The sequence below is a fragment of the Ranitomeya imitator genome, chromosome 1 (genome assembly GCF_032444005.1).
Source record: "Ranitomeya imitator isolate aRanImi1 chromosome 1, aRanImi1.pri, whole genome shotgun sequence".
In the NCBI taxonomy this organism is placed as follows: domain Eukaryota; kingdom Metazoa; phylum Chordata; class Amphibia; order Anura; family Dendrobatidae; genus Ranitomeya; species Ranitomeya imitator.
Window position 1 is genome coordinate 41,658,930 of NC_091282.1, and position 17,953 is coordinate 41,676,882.

The following is a 17,953-nucleotide window of genomic DNA, read 5'->3' on the forward strand; positions in this document are numbered from 1 at the left end:
CCTACAAATTGGGTATGGGGTGTAGAGAGATGGTGTGTTCCACTCCAAGGTGTTCTCCAGGTTGCCTTTCCTGAGCTTCAATCTTCTGGCTCTCGTTTAGTAGTTGTTGGAAACTACGCTGCATTAGGCCTACAAATTGGGTATGGGGTGTAGAGAGATGGTGTGTTCCACTCCAAGGTGTTCCCCAGGTTTCCTCGCCAATGCTTCGATCTTCATGCTCTCGTTTAGTAGTTGTTGGAAACTACACTGCATTAGGCCTACAAATTGGGTATGGGGTGTAGAGAGATGGTGTGTTCCACTCCAAGGTGTTCCCCAGGTTTCCTCTCCATTGCTTCGATCTTCATGCTCATGTTTAGTAGTTGTTGGAAACTACGCTGCATTAGGCCTACAAATTGGGTATGGGGTGTAGAGAGATGGTGTGTTCCACTCCAAGGTGTTCCCCAGGTTTCCTCGCCATTGCTTCGATCTTCATGCTCTCGTTTAGTAGTTGTTGGAAACTACGCTGCATTAGACCTACAAATTGGGTATGGGGTGTAGAGAGATGGTGTGTTCCACTCCAAGGTGTTCTCCGGGTTGCCTTTCCTGAGCTTCGATCTTCCGGCTCTCGTTTAGTAGTTCTTGGAAACTACACTGCATTAGGCCTACAAATTGGGTATGGGGTGTAGAGAGATGGTGTGTTCCACTCCAAGGTGTTCTCCAGGTTGCCTTTCCTGAGCTTCGATCTTCCGGCTCTCGTTTAGTAGTTGTTGGAAACTACACTGCATTAGGCCTACAAATTGGGTATGGGGTGTAGAGAGATGGTGTGTTCCACTCCAAGGTGTTCTCCAGGTTGCCTTTCCTGAGCTTCGATCTTCCGGCTCTCGTTTAGTAGTTCTTGGAAACTACACTGCATTAGGCCTACAAATTGGGTATGGGGTGTAGAGAGATGGTGTGTTCCACTCCAAGGTGTTCTCCAGGTTGCCTTTCCTGAGCTTCGATCTTCCGGCTCTCGTTTAGTAGTTGTTGGAAACTACGCTGCATTAGGCCTACAAATTGGGTATGGGGTGTAGAGAGATGGTGTGTTCCACTCCAAGGTGTTCCCCAGGTTTCCTCGCCAATGCTTCGATCTTCATGCTCTCGTTTAGTAGTTGTTGGAAACTACACTGCATTAGGCCTACAAATTGGGTATGGGGTGTAGAGAGCTGGTGTGTTCCACTCCAAGGTGTTCTCCAGGTTGCCTTTCCTGAGCTTCGATCTTCCGGCTCTCGTTTAGTAGTTGTTGGAAACTACACTGCATTAGGCCTACAAATTGGGTATGGGGTGTAGAGAGATGGTGTGTTACACTCCAAGGTGTTCTCCAGGTTGCCTTTCCTGAACTTCTATCTTCAGGCTCTCATTAAATTGTGGTTAAATGGATCAACTGCATTTGGCGTACTAGTTGGTTTGGGGCCTACTATCGGTGTCTGCCACTCCTTGCTGTTCTCCTGGTTTCCTGTCCTGAAATTCCATTTTCAGGCTCTCGTTAAGTAGTTGTTAATGTTAGACTGCATTTGGCCTACTAGTTGGTTTGGGGCCTACTATCGGTGTCTGCCACTCCTTGCTGTTCTCCTCCACTGAACAAAGCTGTGCCGCCTGTTTACTACGGTTGCCAATTTTGAACTGCATTTCGACTACTTACTGATTTGGGCCTACTCTCTGTGTCAGCCTCTCATTCCAGTTGTCCTCCACTGCAATGCCCCCTGGTTAGTCCTGTGTTACCAATTTTGAACTGCATTTAGCCAACTTTATTCTTTGGGCCTATATCTGTGTTTCCTCCTCATCCTGCCCATTGCCCAGCCAGTGATAGATGAGTCTGCTGGTACATTGACCCATAACGCAAAATTCCCCGTGCACGCTACACAGCAAGATTGTGACCCTGCTGAAAGTCAGGTTGCTCTTCCCGCATACCATACCACCTTACACGGGGACAAAGAGGAAGGTGCAGATGAAAGTGCAGGTTCCTTCATCAGGTGGGGGGAGGAATACTAGTTGGCGACGTCACTGGCACAGGGCCTCTCATAGTACGCAAAAGTGTTGCTGCCGGTGGGAGGCGCCCCCGCCGTGCAAACACACCGCTGTACTTTGAGGGGCCCTGTGCCAGTGCCAATGCCAACGAGTGGGCCCCCCCTGCTTGCTCAGGATCGCAGCACTTGCAAAGTTGAAATACTTACCTCTCCCTGCTCAACTGCCGTGACGTGGTCCAGATTTACTGGGCCCACTAATTACTTGAACCAGCCCTACCCCCCACAACTTTAGCCAAATGACCCCCAATTTAAAATGCCTTCCAATTATTATAAGCTAAATTACGATTGACAAGCTTCTGTAACAAGAATGGATGTTTTTGCAATTAAAATGGGCAGTGTAGGTGTTTTCCTGGCCTCCACTCACTGCCGACTATGCTCCCCCATTGGCTTGCATTGGGTTTCGTGTTTCGGGCGATACCCGACTTTTCGCCATAATCGGCCGATTCCACTCGACTCGACTTCTAAGATAGTCGGGTTTCGCGAAACACGACTCGACTCTAAAAAGGTCAAGGTCGCTCAACCCTACTCACCGCCCCAGGCGCGAGCCCCAGATGTTTGACGCCAACGACGCTCCTGTGCATGAGTAACACTAAATTTCTTATATTTACTCACAAGAGGCTCAAATCTTGGTGGTTACAGCTCAATGAAGACAACTATATCTTATAGACAGAGCAGGACAATTTTGGTACAATAATACTACTATTTTGGGTATGACCAGAGGAGAAGAACAGCACGTTGGCTCTACCTCAGTGTCTTTTTCACTTAGTCTACGTGCTAAAAAGTGGAAAAGTCTCTCACGCTACATGTGGCAACTCAGGCTCTCAAACTAAAAGCCACTTCTTGGGAAGAACATGGATCCAATTACCATTAATTACCTCCCACTCTACAGGCTCAGCTACCTCAGTGCTACCACCCCAACCACGTCCCAAGGAAGGAGGGCAAAGAGCCTCTAGGCATACACCGACAACCATTCTGTGGCAGAACTAGTCCTATTTATATTGTAATATGCACAATCAATGCTCCCTCGTTCCATGATTTCATAATGGAACCTGCATATGAGAAAATGCTGAAAAATGCAGTGAAATTAGGTTTAAAACATTGGATTCGTTATAGATTTAGCTTTAAGACACGGGAATGTCCAGTTACGCCTCTGAGATCAAGGGGTTTTTTTAAATAATATTTAATAAAAAATAAAAAAAACCACAACAAAGAATTAGCTGATTGAGAAATTTTGGCCTGGTTTCAAAATGTCTCAGTGACATAATTAGGAAATAAATTGTAAATGGTGAATATTGATCTTCTTAACATTTTACAGTCTAGGACACAATGATGCTTCGTGAATTCTGAACTGATCGGATCATAGAGATGACATGAAACTGACATGAGGACATGAGAAGTCCATTATGTAATGACTGCCCTGGAAAAACGAATGGCGTCTCCAAGAGTGGAATCTAATTAGAAGTAATTACCTTAGATGCGTTCTACCAGTTTCCATAGAAGAAATATGCAATGTTAAAGGCTCATGTGTACGGAAAAGCCGCTCCATAGTACATAACCGATGGCTCTATACTACAGAGACGCAGGTGGTGTAGAGGACTGATCCATGACTTTAATGGCGTCAATTACCTTTCAGTTATGGTGTCTGTCATTATACAAGAAAAATAGCCCAGCAAAATTGAGAAAATTGAGGCTCTCAAAATGTATTCTCACTTTTTCTCTAGTGCAATTTCATTGTAAGTGTGAAGTATAAAAAAAACTCCCACATACTGATCATATATTGCTATCAGGAAGAAAGCTTAATGAATGAATACTGGTCACTTTTTCCCTATTTTTTTTTATATTTTTGCCCGTTTTATGAAAAAAAAATCAATTTATTAACTGCATTTTGCTGAAATCTTAATACAACTGGAAATTTTTTAATGACTGTTTTTCATAAATTTGACTTCTGTTTCTTACCACTTACTGAACTTTAAAACAAAAATAAGAAGCACTCTGCCATTAAAATGTCCACCATTTTTGCCTACCCAGAGTTCCATGTAAAATTGAGGAGACAAGTCTGATTTTGATCCAGGGGTCAGCAAAATAGGCAAAGCAAGTCTGCAGGAGTGTGAAAAAAAACCTGACTACCCTCCGATGAGATCCAAGTGTGGTCCGATTTTCATGGACTGTCAGAAAGGAGAAGTTGAAGAAACTTTTTTTTTCTACCATCATGAGAAAAATTGATGAACAAAATCTGATCAAAATAAATCGTTCCATTATTCTCATACGGGAAAATAATGGACGTCCGAATGATACCTTACTCCGTCCAATCACACCTGGTCATCCCCTACGCAGAGGAACTACAGAAAAGCCTCATTCAAGTGATCGGGGACAGCGGAGGTCTGAATCTCCAACAGTGCAGGGAAAACTTAGAAGGTGGCCGAGGACTTAGTTAGCCCGGAGGTCTGTTCACTGTCAGGATCGGTTAAGATCCCAAAGATATAATCACCAGAGATCGAAAAAGTGATAACATATTTTAACTATACACCATCCCTATATTAAATGAAAATGTTAATATCAATATTAATATAGGAGCTGTGTGTTATATGCAAATAAAACCAACTTTATCTGTAATGAAAAGGCTGGAAATATCTAATACATTTTGTATTTTAATTCTTCACCATTTGTTTAAAATCTCTGCTCTCCGGAAATGATTTAAAACAGTTTAACAAGGTGCGAAAGTTACTTTTTCAACCCCCTGAAGCTATAGGTCTAAGACTTATACATGAGACACAATGTACCTTATAATAATGCACTGCTATATCGTTATCATCAGTGGAAACGAGAGCGTTAACCCCTAAACATCCCCCTTGCATGCGCCTCTGGTTCCTTTAACTCTCAGCGGTTGTACACATAATTACCAAGCCTTGTTTCTTCTCACGAGCTCGGCTATGAGGGAAGCAATCTCCATAGCTGCACTTCTGTAAAGTGACCCTTTCTTTTGCTAACTTGCACTGATTAGTAACGAGACTGCGACCCCCATAAGGGCTTATTGACAAGATGGAGAAGATTAGCTATTCTAAGGAAAGCAATTAGAAGTAAATGAGATGAAAAGCGAAGACGGCTCCATACACAATATCATTTGCATATAAAGAAACATTTTCCGTTATCTGCTCTAAATAGCAATCATTAGGCCATTGTCATAGCGCTGAACTAATTTCAGTAAGCAATTAATATGTATTAAAAAAAAAACTAATGAAAACCATCTACAGAAAGAAAAGAAAAACAGCGGAAGAAAAGAGTAGTTCAAAACTTTTAATGCATATCTATTTTACCGGACGATAGCAGCATCATACAGAAATCATCATCAGTGACCCCGCATCATATATTTCATATCAGTATGTCTTTAAAGTGTGAGAGGAAACCAGAGTATACAGAAGAAGCCCACGCAATCATGGAAGAAAATACAAACTCCTTAGGTGGAGACACAGCGTTGTATCTTAATTAACCAGACGACTATTTTTGGCAAACCAAGAAGAATAAACTGTTATCTGGTTGGTAGCTTTTTCATTTATGTGCTGGTCAAGAAAACAGACTTTTGTTTCTGTAAGCCTGTAATATTGACATGTCATATAACATATTGTACTCTTATTCTTGATGAATAGTTATGTTTACTGATATGCTGATTATGCATTGTGTAAGATAGATAGTTTGGTGACTTCAAAAACAGAGGAGGAGAAAATATGCAAATAGATTAAATAATCAAGCAATGCTAATTGATCTCATCTCCATTATTATCCTTTATGTCAATACTGAATTGAGGACACTTGTTAAACATAAAAAGAAGTTACATGCCTCTATAGAGAGAGACTAAGAGACAGAGAGAAAGAGACAGCCAGAGATTCTGCCAAGACATCGAACCAATCCTCCATCCATCCATCCATCTATCTATGTATCTATCTAATTTCTATCGATCTAAATTAAAATTTGCGCATGTCATGCAGAAAGAGTAAAGGACCTTCCACAAGTTTCAGCTCAAAATTAGAAGCAGCAATCTCTGTGAAATTTCCATGCACTCTATTCTTGTGTTATCTATGGGCTAACAGACTCGTTTTTGGTAGAATCTTATGTCCCATGGAAACAAAGGCATAACCTGTTGAAAGGGTTGGCTGGTTTACTCTAATATAATTACCTGACTTTTTTTCTTCAATACTTTTCTCATGCTGCACCAGTTCTCTGGAATGCGCTACCCCAGAGAATAAGGTTAATTCTCAGTGTCCACACAATAACACATGTTTTTACGCCGACCTGTCACATCACCTCAATATTCTAACTGTTCTCACTTCTCCATTCCTACATTTTTCTTCCTGGTCCTTCTTTCATCTGTTTTACGCACTCAATCACTCATTGGCACTTTGTATCTGGACATAAAAAGATAGAGTAATTTTTACCATCTCTGTAATCCAGCAAAATAATGGCAGTTCCCAAAGTGAATCGCAAAAACTTTGGATCTTTTTTTTTTGTTAAATTCAAGGCAAATTCGATTATCCTCTAATCGATTCTATAATGTCTCCGAGTGACCGCTTCATGTGACTTTAGGAGAATATACTTATTTAATAGAAAAAATAGATATACGATAAATTTTAAGAACTTTCTATCTTTTGTCAATGGAGTTTATCTAATGTCATGGGGATACCGATACAGACAGGATCCAGAATATTGTGGCACCTGGTTACACACACTCCTGCATTGGTTAGAACTGTTTCATCATCATACTAAACAAAGCAGATTTTCTTTGATCTGGCATTTCTAGGGTTATTCAGTTCAGTTGATCTCCTGGAGCTCTCCACGATGGATTGCATCAGCTGTTCTGTTTGGGAATTGCCAGTGATAGTTCATTCTTCCTGGCTTTGAGTTGGTAGAGCTGTTTGGTGTTTGGAGAGTTGTTCTTGCGATTTGTGCATTGAATTTTGTTTGCGTGTTCATGCTCATCCTCTCCTAATTGGTTTCACCTACCTTACCCTCCCCTGTGTTCTACTGTATTTGGTGAGTGTATTTTGTTTGATTGTAGTATTTACAGTGGGGAAAAAAAGTATTTAGTCAGCCACCAATGGTGCAAGTTCTCCCACTTAAAAAGATGGGAGAGGCCTGTAATTGCCATCATAGGTAGACCACAACTATGAGAGTCAAACTTGAGAAATCAAATCTAGAAAATGATCCTGTTTTGTAGCTGTTTCTTTGCAAAGGGACCAGGATGACTGATCCATGTACATAAAAGAATGAATGGGGCCATGCATTGTGAGATATTGAGTGCAAACCTCTTTCCATCAGCAAAGGCATTGAAGATGAAATGTGGATGGGTCTTTCAGCATGATAATGATCCCAAGCACACTGCCAGGGCAATGAAGGAGTTGCTTTATAAGAAGCATATGAAGGTCCTGGAGTGGCTTAGGCTTCTTTCACACTGGCGTCGGAATCTCCCCGTCGCAATGCGTCGGGGAGAGATTCCAACGCTAGCGTTTAACGCTTTGCACAATGGGTGCAGCGGATGCATTTTTCTGGCGCATCCGCTGCCCCATTGTAAGGTGCGGGGAGGTGGGGGCGGAGTTCCGGCCGCGCATGCGCGGTCGGAAAAAGCGGTCCGTCGGGAGAAAAAAACGCTACATGTAGGGTTTTTTTTTCCCGACGGTCCGCCAAAGCACGACGCATTCGTCGCAAGACGGATGCGAAGTGTGCAAATCCGTCGCAAATGCGTCGCCAATAGAAGTCTATGGGGAAAAAACGCATCCTGCAAGCACTTTTGCAGGATGCGTTTTTTCTGCAAAATGACGCATTGTGACGGATTTACAAAAAACGCTAGTGTGAAAGTACCCTTAGGCAGTCTCCAGATCTTAACTCCATAGAAAACATTTGGAGGGAGTTGAAAGTCCGTGTTGTCCAACTGCCACCCCAGGTCGCGGAAAGACTTAGTTCCCAAAAATCAAAACTGCAACATTTCCAGGGCTAGCAATCTGGCAATGTTGGTGTTTTGCGTTTGGACCTGTGGGTTGGTGGCAGGATATTTCTGCTTTCAAGTAAATATCTGGGGCAGGGACAACTGAATGCCGCTCTGGGACAACAAAGTGGATGTGGTTGATGACTGTCATGAGTGTAAAACCGCTGATTGTGGGCAGGAGGCATCAGCGCCTGCTTCATGGTCAGCAGATTGGGAAGGTCATAACAAAGGGGAAGAGGCAGTGGTTTCACCCTCAGACACAGATTTGGTATCCAGGTGTTCCGCCCACCTACTGGAGTGCTTGGCGGCCATGTGTTTTTGCATGCTGGTGGTGCTCAGGTCGGCAGTGTTCTTGCCTTTTCTTAGCTTAGTTTGGCAGATGCTGCAAATTACAGTTGCACTATCTGAAGGACTTTCAGACAAAAACTGCGATACAGGGGAACAGTGCACACTTGGCCTGTTATCTAGCAGAGTGGGGGGCTCTGTGGAATAGTTGACCACGTTCTACCTCTGGGCAAACCACTACCTCTTGTTGCCTGTTTTCTTGCTACAGATCCATCCCTCCCTGCACTGCTGTGCTCAGTAGGCATGCCACTTTGCCAGGTTGGATCAGTGGCCTCATCATCAACCACGTCGGCTTCCGTTTCCTCAATCAGATCCTCCTGAGCTGCGATTTGAGGCTGACCTGATGGCAACTGTGCCTCATGATTATCCTCCACCTCTTCAGACATCAATTGACCTTCCCCAACGTGCCTTTCTCCTGGCCGTGGGTGCTCAAATGCTTGGGTATCACTGCACTCCATCTCCTCATGACCCTCTTTAATGGTGCACATTGAGAGGCCTGACAAATTACAAGGGAATGTAAACAGTTCCTCGGAGAGGCCAGCATTGATGTCATATGTCTCCTGGGACTCTTGATGGTGGGAGGAACAAGGACCAGGTTGAGGATTCAGAGGCCCAGCCTCTTGTCTACCGAGACTGGACCGAGTGGAAGACTTTGTGGTACTGCTTGTCAACACACTGGGGCTTTTTTCTGTCATCCAACCCACAACATCCTTTCACTTGTCTGGGTTCATTAGTGGTGTAGCGCGCTGTCCAAATTTTTACAGGAACCTAGAATGAGATAGTCACCTTCGGATCTGTCACATGGCATTGGCGGGTACCACCATATCCATGTCCCTTAATGTCACCCTTTCTCATTTTGAATGCGTTATGTTTATGAATCAAAAAAATACTGGTTTTATTTTTCACAAGTTCCCTTACAAAGGTCTTATGTACAAATTCACTGTATCTACCAATATGTGGCTATTTTTTGGAGATCTTTTGCTGACGCACTTCAAATACGGAGTAATGAAGATTATTGCCCCTGCTAAATTGTCACATACGATTATATTTACCCAGATTGCTGCTAGATACAGAAATGCTATTTTTTAAAACAATAGAAATTTATGATTTTTTTTTTAATCGCCTTGCTGACACACTCAAAATGTGGAGTAATAAAGATTATTGCCCCTGTTAAATTGTCACATACGATTATTACCCAGATTGTGCCAGTCGCACAACTGCTAGACAAATATTAGGTATTTTAAGTGTAAAATAGCAGAGAGCTGCAGCATGTACTTCCAATGATGAGAACACCCAGATGCCTGCCTTTCGAAACCCTCCCTCCCTCCTATTAAATCTCTCCCTACTAAATGCCCACCTAACAAACAACTAATCTTGACAATCTTCAGCTCTTAAAAGAGCTTTTCGTAATAAATAACTCTCACTGTAATCTCCTATCACTTTCCCTACGCTCCTTTCACTGTCCCTATGCTGAAACTATGCTCTCCCTATGCTGTTTCCGGATGCAATGTGTGCAAGATGGTGCCAGCAGCCTTTAAATAGTTCCCCTGACGCTGTAAGGTCAGCCAATCACAGTAATGCCACACCAAAGATGGCACTGGCATTACTGTGATTGACAAGACAGCCCAGCATGTTAATTGGCTGCAAACATGCTGGGCATGTTACTCGAATATACTGAGGCAAATAACTAATTACTCACCTAGTAACAAATAGCCCGAATACCATACTATTCATGCGAATAACTAATAGTGCTGAATGCATTCGCTCATATCTAGCCCATACACTTTAGGCTTAGGACCCTCAGCTCCTGAACAACCCCTGGTGGAGCCCAAGAACGCTTTACCTGATTCTCTGGTGGTCGGGATAAGTTTGTTGTTTTCAGGGAGGCCTCCAAACTCTGTTTAGTTACGTCCTCAATCTTCAGGTACTGAGGAGCAATGGGTGGGGATCATAATTTCTCTCCTCCAGGGTGACCCCCAAGTAAGGGCATTTTCTCTCCCGTCTGACTCTGGGTCATATCTATAACAAGCCTGACCACGTCTCTCTTGCCAAGTCTAAATTACTTCAGCTTTTTCAGGGAGATCAGCCAGCGGAGGAGTATTGCTCTGAGTTCCTCAGGTGGTCTACAGATACTATGTGGAATGACCCTGGTTTCACTGGAGGTGGCATTGTCTTCTTAAGAAGATGCCCCATTTTTGGGGGGTCCTGGGTCAAGGGAACCTAGGACTGTCAACCAAGGAACCATGCAGTGGAGGGGGCAACCCATTGCAGTGGTCCTCCTTCATGTCGGCAGAAAGACGAAGTTTGCTTTTTCTGTGGTTTGAAGGGTCATTTTGTGGGTACTTGTCCATCCATACATAACCACAAACAGCTGCAGGAAAACTAAGGAGCTCGGGTTGCGGGGAGTGCATATTTCCTCTGTGGGTAGATCACAATTCTTTTTACCAGCCGAGATCCAGATTGGCAAAAGAGAGGTGGTTATTTCAGCCTTTTTTGACAGTGGGGCATGGTTTATTCTGATTGACTAATGGTTCGTCCAGGACCAGGATCTCAAGCCACGTAAGCTATCTAGCCCAACACCCATAATGGTTGTAGACTCTGCAGCCTTGCGCCAGAGGGCTTAACCTCTCCTGTGGTTCTTGGACTGCCTTGGCTTATGTTGCACAATCCCCTAGTGGACTGGCAAGCTTGGGAGGTAGTAAGATGCAGGGAGTACTGTTAAGGAAACTGCTTGGGCACTCAGCAACGGTTGATGCCCAGTCTCTGCCGGAATATCTGCCTGACATTAGGGATGTGTTTTTGGAACAGAGTGGTTGAGAACTCTCTCCTCATATTCCTAATGATCGCGCCATGAATTTAATTGCTGGGCCAAAATTGCCTAAGAGCAAGTGATATAATATTTTAGTTCATCAAGATAGAACTTTTCATTAGTGGCCAAACCACTGATGCTATGACTGGGAAGAGATGGACTTTTCTAAATGGTCCAATCCTTGATACTTTAAAGAAATGTTTTGCTTCTGCTCCTATTCTTTTACAGCCTGACATCACTCATTCATGCATTGTAGAGGTTGAAGCATCAGAAGTGTGGGGCTGAGATTGTATTATGTCAGGGTACATCTCCTAGTAAATGGTGTCCAAGTGAAAACACCAAAAAAGGACACATTCAAGAAAAAACACCAAAAAACAGGCAAAGATGCTTACCTGTCTAAATAGGCCTCAATACAAATGCACAAGCAGGGTGCAGCGGCCCCAAACAAAATAGCAAGTGCACAGGTGCAATACCTAATGAAACAGCCAGCCTTCAATAAGGGTTTGGCCGTGTGGTACACCAATGCACTAAGATAAAATGTTTTTCATGTTAGAGTAGGACTGGCAATACGTAAGGACCCTTGGCGTGGGTTGCCAGCTTCCATATTATGGCCCTAATATCAACTAAGACCGTACATATATTTATATGTTTTTTTGCACGTATATTTTTTGCAGGGTGCAGCTGGGCCCGAATTGTTCTGTACACTGTGGCCTCTGTTCGCACGGGATGCATTTTTAGCACTGGGCAGCCCGCCATATGGCGTCATTAATAGGCTGTAGCCAGACGCTTTGTATTCCTTGTGTGAACACGCCACATACAGAGTATTTTATCTTAGTGCATTGGTGTACCACACGGCCAAACCCTTATTGAAGGCTGGCTGTTTCATTAGGTATTGCACCTGTGCACTTGCTATTTTGTTTGGGGCCGCTGCACCCTGCTTGTGCATTTGTATTGAGGCCTATTTAGACAGGTAAGCATCTTTGCCTGTTTTTTGGTGTTTTTCCAAGTTCATCTGGTCATGGTAATTACCATCCATAAAATCGTTTGTATTTAGAATCTGCAAAACGTCTGACACCTAGACAGGCAAGATTGTCATTGTTCTTCACCGGATTCAACTTTTTTGTGAGCTATAGACATTAAGATGGATGCCTAATCTCATTGTTTTCCTGGGGAGGAAATAATTATGAACTGGTTCTTATATTACAGAAAGGGGTAGTTAGTTATTGCAACTATATGTTCTGATCTGGAGAAGAAGGTTGTATAGGCTCAGGGGGACGCCCCTGCTGCCTGTCCTTCTGGTAAACTGCAGAGCTTGTTGGGATTCACTCTCGGTTATGGCCAAAAAAAAAACGAGCATCCAGGAGAGGCGTGGAGGGCTGTGTGTGGCTGCTGAACAGTAGCCGATTGCTTCTGAAACGTCGGAATTGGTCCATTCAGCTATCCTTACAGCTAGTGGGAGGTCACGGAGCATTGGGTCACTGGAGGTTACCAGGATATTCCATCTTCATCACAGCAGAACTTGGATCCCAACGAGCACTGCAGTTTTCAAGTTTTTCTGGTGTGTGCCACCTGCCGAGGCACCACCCGTAAACTGGACTAACAACTTCCACTTTTATAATACGGTCTATTGTGGACTTTCAACCACAGCTACATAATCAATGCACACAGGTATCGAGACTGTTCCGTTTGTCTTAAATACATATCTAGCGTATCAAATTGCATGTGCAGAACTTTCGTATAGACCAATTTTTACCCAACTTATTTGTTTTCTTTGTGGTAATTGTTACAGATATTTGGCAGAGAATTCCAATTATATCATCTTGTGGTGTTTGATGCATGAATCAATGTGTGATATTATCACCTTTTATTAAATGTCCTTAATGGAATGCAAACATTTGTTATATTGGGCAGCCAATTCCTACCACACGATTCATGCATGCAGTGTTTATTAGATTTATGCAAATGTTATTCCATTGGGTTTAGCGCAATATAGATTTTACATGTTTGGTGTGAGCGGACACACAAGATGCAATAAATACACTCTAGTTTACAAAGTGGCTTTTATAGTGGTGCAGATTCTGCATCCCTATAGCACTTTTTTTAAATTCATTATTATTATTTACTTTTGAAAATTGTGGATTTTGCTTCCCAGATTGCAGCTAGAGGATAGAAGTGTATACTTAGTGCCAATGCTATTTTGAATGATCTAATTGACAGGAATAGTTAATAGTTGTGATTAGCCCAGGAGGGTGGAGGTAAGAGTGGGCACAACAGAGAGTTTCCTGTTAGAACATCATATAGGGATGAGCAGTAGCAAACCACAGATCTAACTGAGAAGCAGACCCGCATGCAGTGGGTGTCCTCTGCCAAGAAAGAGAAGAATGAGCGGATAGTAAAATCATGCAGAGGAGGAAGTCACAGTACAGGATCGGGACAGAGATAGCAAGTGAAGGAAGAAGTAGCAGGTCCTGGGGTAGGAAGCCTAGCGGGACGGTATGGAGTTGTCTGCCAGTCAGGTAACGGGACGGAGAAGGAAGGATAAATGAGACGAACACGAAAGCCCCCTTGTGCTGGTCGAGAGAGGCATCATTTAAAGCAAAGAGCTAACTAACGACAATAATGGCATGGAAAACTCTCCTAAGGGGAGAAAGACAGGAAACCTTGGGTGGAAATACAGGACTCTTGCATGCTGAACTGTAGGGTTGTTATTGGGGACGAAGACGCACCAGGGATAGTTTGCTGGGCTGTGTTGAGGCGGAAGAGCTAAGTGAAGAGGAAAGCAAGAGTAACTAGGAAAGGAAGGAAGAAGTGTGTGATAAGATGAATGCCTACTATCTGCTGTACATAGTTCCTCAAAAGTTATTGTTCTGTGAAAATATTTTTATCATAAACTATGGCTTCTATCATTGAACTCCGCAACATCTGGTCCTGGCCAGCTGAATATAACGGCACATTGCAGTCTGTAAGGGCGTATCGCCACCACAGTTAATGTCCACACACCCAAAAAGGACCTCCATATTCATTTAGCATGCCGGGGTGTGAAGCATGAGTACCTCACCCACAACTACAGCTCCGTGCCACATTATAGGTGCACCGCCATGACATTCGAGTACCCAACTCGGCATCGGTGAGCTTCTAAGTGGTCAGATGCCTCATCTAGTGGATGTATGATAAATGTTAGGAATAACCCTTGAGGTATATTTGATTTCAAGATGTGTATTTTTGCACAGATTGAAAATGGGACTAATATATTAGTACTCATTTCGGTTCTGCATGCTTATTAATATTTCATAGATAAATAAGCAGCAAAAACAACTATAAGTTTAGTTACACAGCTTCCACATGAATTCATCAGCCCCAGGTGCTTTAATAAAAATACTGAAGACACCACATGGGAATAAAAAAAGTAGCTTTGCGAAACCTCGGCTTGTTGTACGTCCTCTGGGCGCATGAAAAATACATGCAACAAGTTTGTTTTTTAAAACACTGGTGATATTCTCCAGGCGGCTCAGTTTTGAAAATTTTCATCAAAGTTTGTTGTCTTATCGTGAATGGGGCATTTCATTTGAACAATTCTAATGCTCCTAAGTCAAACATAGAAAGGAATCCGGAATATTCTGTTATCAGTGTGCCAGTGTATTTTTTTGTTTGGTTATCAACGTAGCTATAAATATAAATAACGCTCAAAACTTTCTTTATAATATGCCTGTTTTCTTACGTTTCCAGGTTCTTAGATGTCAGTCCAATAGTTTGCCTTTTCCCATTCTCCACTGGGCAAGTACCATCTTACCACTCCATTCCTACAAAAATAATAATGTCCAAAATAACTTTTACCACCAATGATTTCAGGGGAAGCAGCCTTGAGGTAAGCATGCGTCATAGATCAGATGAGCCAAGCACGAGTGTGTCAATAGTAACATCAGCAGTTTGCTTGAATTTGGCCAGGAAATTTGATTTGCATGGAATTTATCCAATCACAATAAAATGTACAATGGGGTATCCAAAATAAACAAGGGTCGTCTACTGGATGGCAGAGTGCTTAAAGTAAGGGCTGCTTGGTGAATGTTTGCAAAACCCTTCTGAGTCAATGCCGATCAACGTTATTGGGGTTGGATGAGTTTGGCTACAGTGATTTTTTTGTCAACATTTTGTTCAATCTTATGACTATTTTGAGATGGATAATTGTCAGGCTCACCAGGTGATGTGGGTCTTCTAAGCTCCAGGTCTGGGTGGGAACACTGACATCGGGCATTGCTGTAGCAAGCGGGAAGGCACATGGACAGCGAGGACTCGGCACACTCAGGACAGGATACACTCTCAGCGGCAGGATGGATGAAATGCCTTTAAAAGGGAAATTCATGCTGTATACGCCACATAGGATACACTGAGCCTGCTGTATGTATCACATTCAAGACACTGAAAATCCTGTATACATCACATAGGAGACACTGAGACTGTTGTATGTACATCACGTAGGAGACACCAAGACTGCTGTATATTTTAAATAGGATACACTGAGAGTTCTGTTTATATAACACATCAGAAATACTGAGACTGCTGTATACATCACAAAGGAAACACAGACTCTGCTGTATATATCACATAGGAGACAATGAGATTGCTGTGTACATACATCACATAGGAGTCACAGACTGATATATTTATATCCTTACTAACTATGTTACTATATACAATTAGGTTCTGTAGAAGGACGTAGATCTGGGAATTTATTATGATGGAAAATATAGGCTGAACTGGATGGACAAATGTCTATTTTCGGCCTTACTAACTATGTTACTATGTTACATAGGAGGCACTGAGAGACTGTGGCATATAAATCACATAGAAGACTGCTGTTTATGCATCCCATAGGAGACACCGAGACTTCTGTAAATATAACACATAGGACACACCAAGACTACTGATATAAATAACATATCAGACACTTATACTGCTGTATATACACCAAGACTGCTATATACATCACATGGGAGACACCGAGACTGTTCTTGAAAAGGTAGAGAAAACTGCACATCCCAATTCCATGAATTAAAACATACAAACATATGCAAAGAATAAATTATACTCTCCCACTCTTGCCAGTCGCACGTCATAGCAAGGCTCTACTCCAGTCCAGTTGCCTTTTTCAGGCCAGTCACCTTTCAGTGTTTTCAGGACTTCAGCTTCTCCTGCAATGAAAAGTCCACAATGGAATGACATTGTGCAACAATGCATGGCATGTGTTACTGCTTAGCCACCCAAGATGGAGCAACAGAAGGCCCAGTAAAGACCTTACCAGCGACCATACAGAAGAAGTCAGGTGAGTTTTATTTTTTTAAAGAACCTTCCTATATTTATGCCATTTTACTGGAATAGCACTGTTTAAATTGAAAAAAAAAAATCAGATACTGGTGAATCAGATTTTTTGTTGTGAAATTCATAGCATATTAAATTAACATTTCTAGTATTAAGTGAGAAAGTTAGAGAAGTAGGTTACTTGTTTTTAAAACCTCCACAGCTGGACTGGACCCCCCTAGCCCCACTGGGCCAATGTGCAACTGAAGAAGATGCATATTCTATATTTCTGCCCAGGTTTGGAACAAGTGTCATTCATATCAAATACCTGTCTATATCACAAGCCCCTCTGGATGGGGTAAGGTTTAAAATTCTGATCAAATTCTCTTGCGTGTTGCTAGTAAAAAAAAAAATGTCTTCCTTTTTCATCTGAACAAACCACATCATGATTCCCAAGCTTCCTCCTAATCTTAAAATGTTCATTTCCTGATTATCTATATATATAATTGTCTAAGGGTTTTTCCGTCTGTCTGTCTGTCTGTCTGTCTGTCTGTCCTGGAAATCCCGCGTCACTGATTGGTGGCCTCGACCAATCAGCGACGGGCACAGTATCGACGTAGAAATCCCGCGTCTCTGATTGGTCGAGGCCGCCAGGCCTCGACCAATCAGCAACGGGCACAGCGACGATGATGTCGTAAAGGATGTAGAAATCCCATGTTTCTGATTCAGCGACGGGCACAGTATCAACGTAGATGTCATAATGGTTGCCATGGCGACGATGATGTCATAAAGGTTGCCTCGACCAATCAGCGACGGGCACAGTCTGCCACGAATTCTGGAATCATCATTGTCCATATACTACGGGGACATGCATATTCTAGAATACCCGATGCGTTAGAATCGGGCCACAATCTAGTATCTAATATATAATTGCCTAGAATACTACTTCCTGCAATTTGTGCCAACTTCCGTGGCTTTGTCCGGAGCTAATGTCCGGAGCTAATGTCCGGAGCTAATGTCCGGAGATAATGTCTGGAGCTAATGTCCGGAGCTAATGTGCGGAGATAATGTCCGGAGCTAATGTCCGGAGCTAATGTCCGGAGCTAATGTCCGGAGCTAATGTGCGGAGATAATGTCCGGAGCTAATGTCCGGAGCTAATGTCCGGAGCTAATGTCCGGAGCTAATGTGCGGAGATAATGTCCGGAGCTAATGTCCGGAGCTAATGTGCGGAGATAATGTCTGGAGATAATGTCCGGAGCTAATGTCCGGAGCTAATGTCCGGAGCTAATGTCCGGAGCTAATGTCCGGAGCTAATGTGCGGAGATAATGTCCGGAGCTAATGTCCGGAGCTAATGTCCGGAGCTAATGTCCGGAGCTAATGTCCGGAGATAAGTGACGTCAACAGTGTCCAGTGTCTGATTGGTTGCCGCCTGCTGCGAGCGACCAATCAGAAACGTGCCGTACTGTGACACACTCCGCCCGCCATT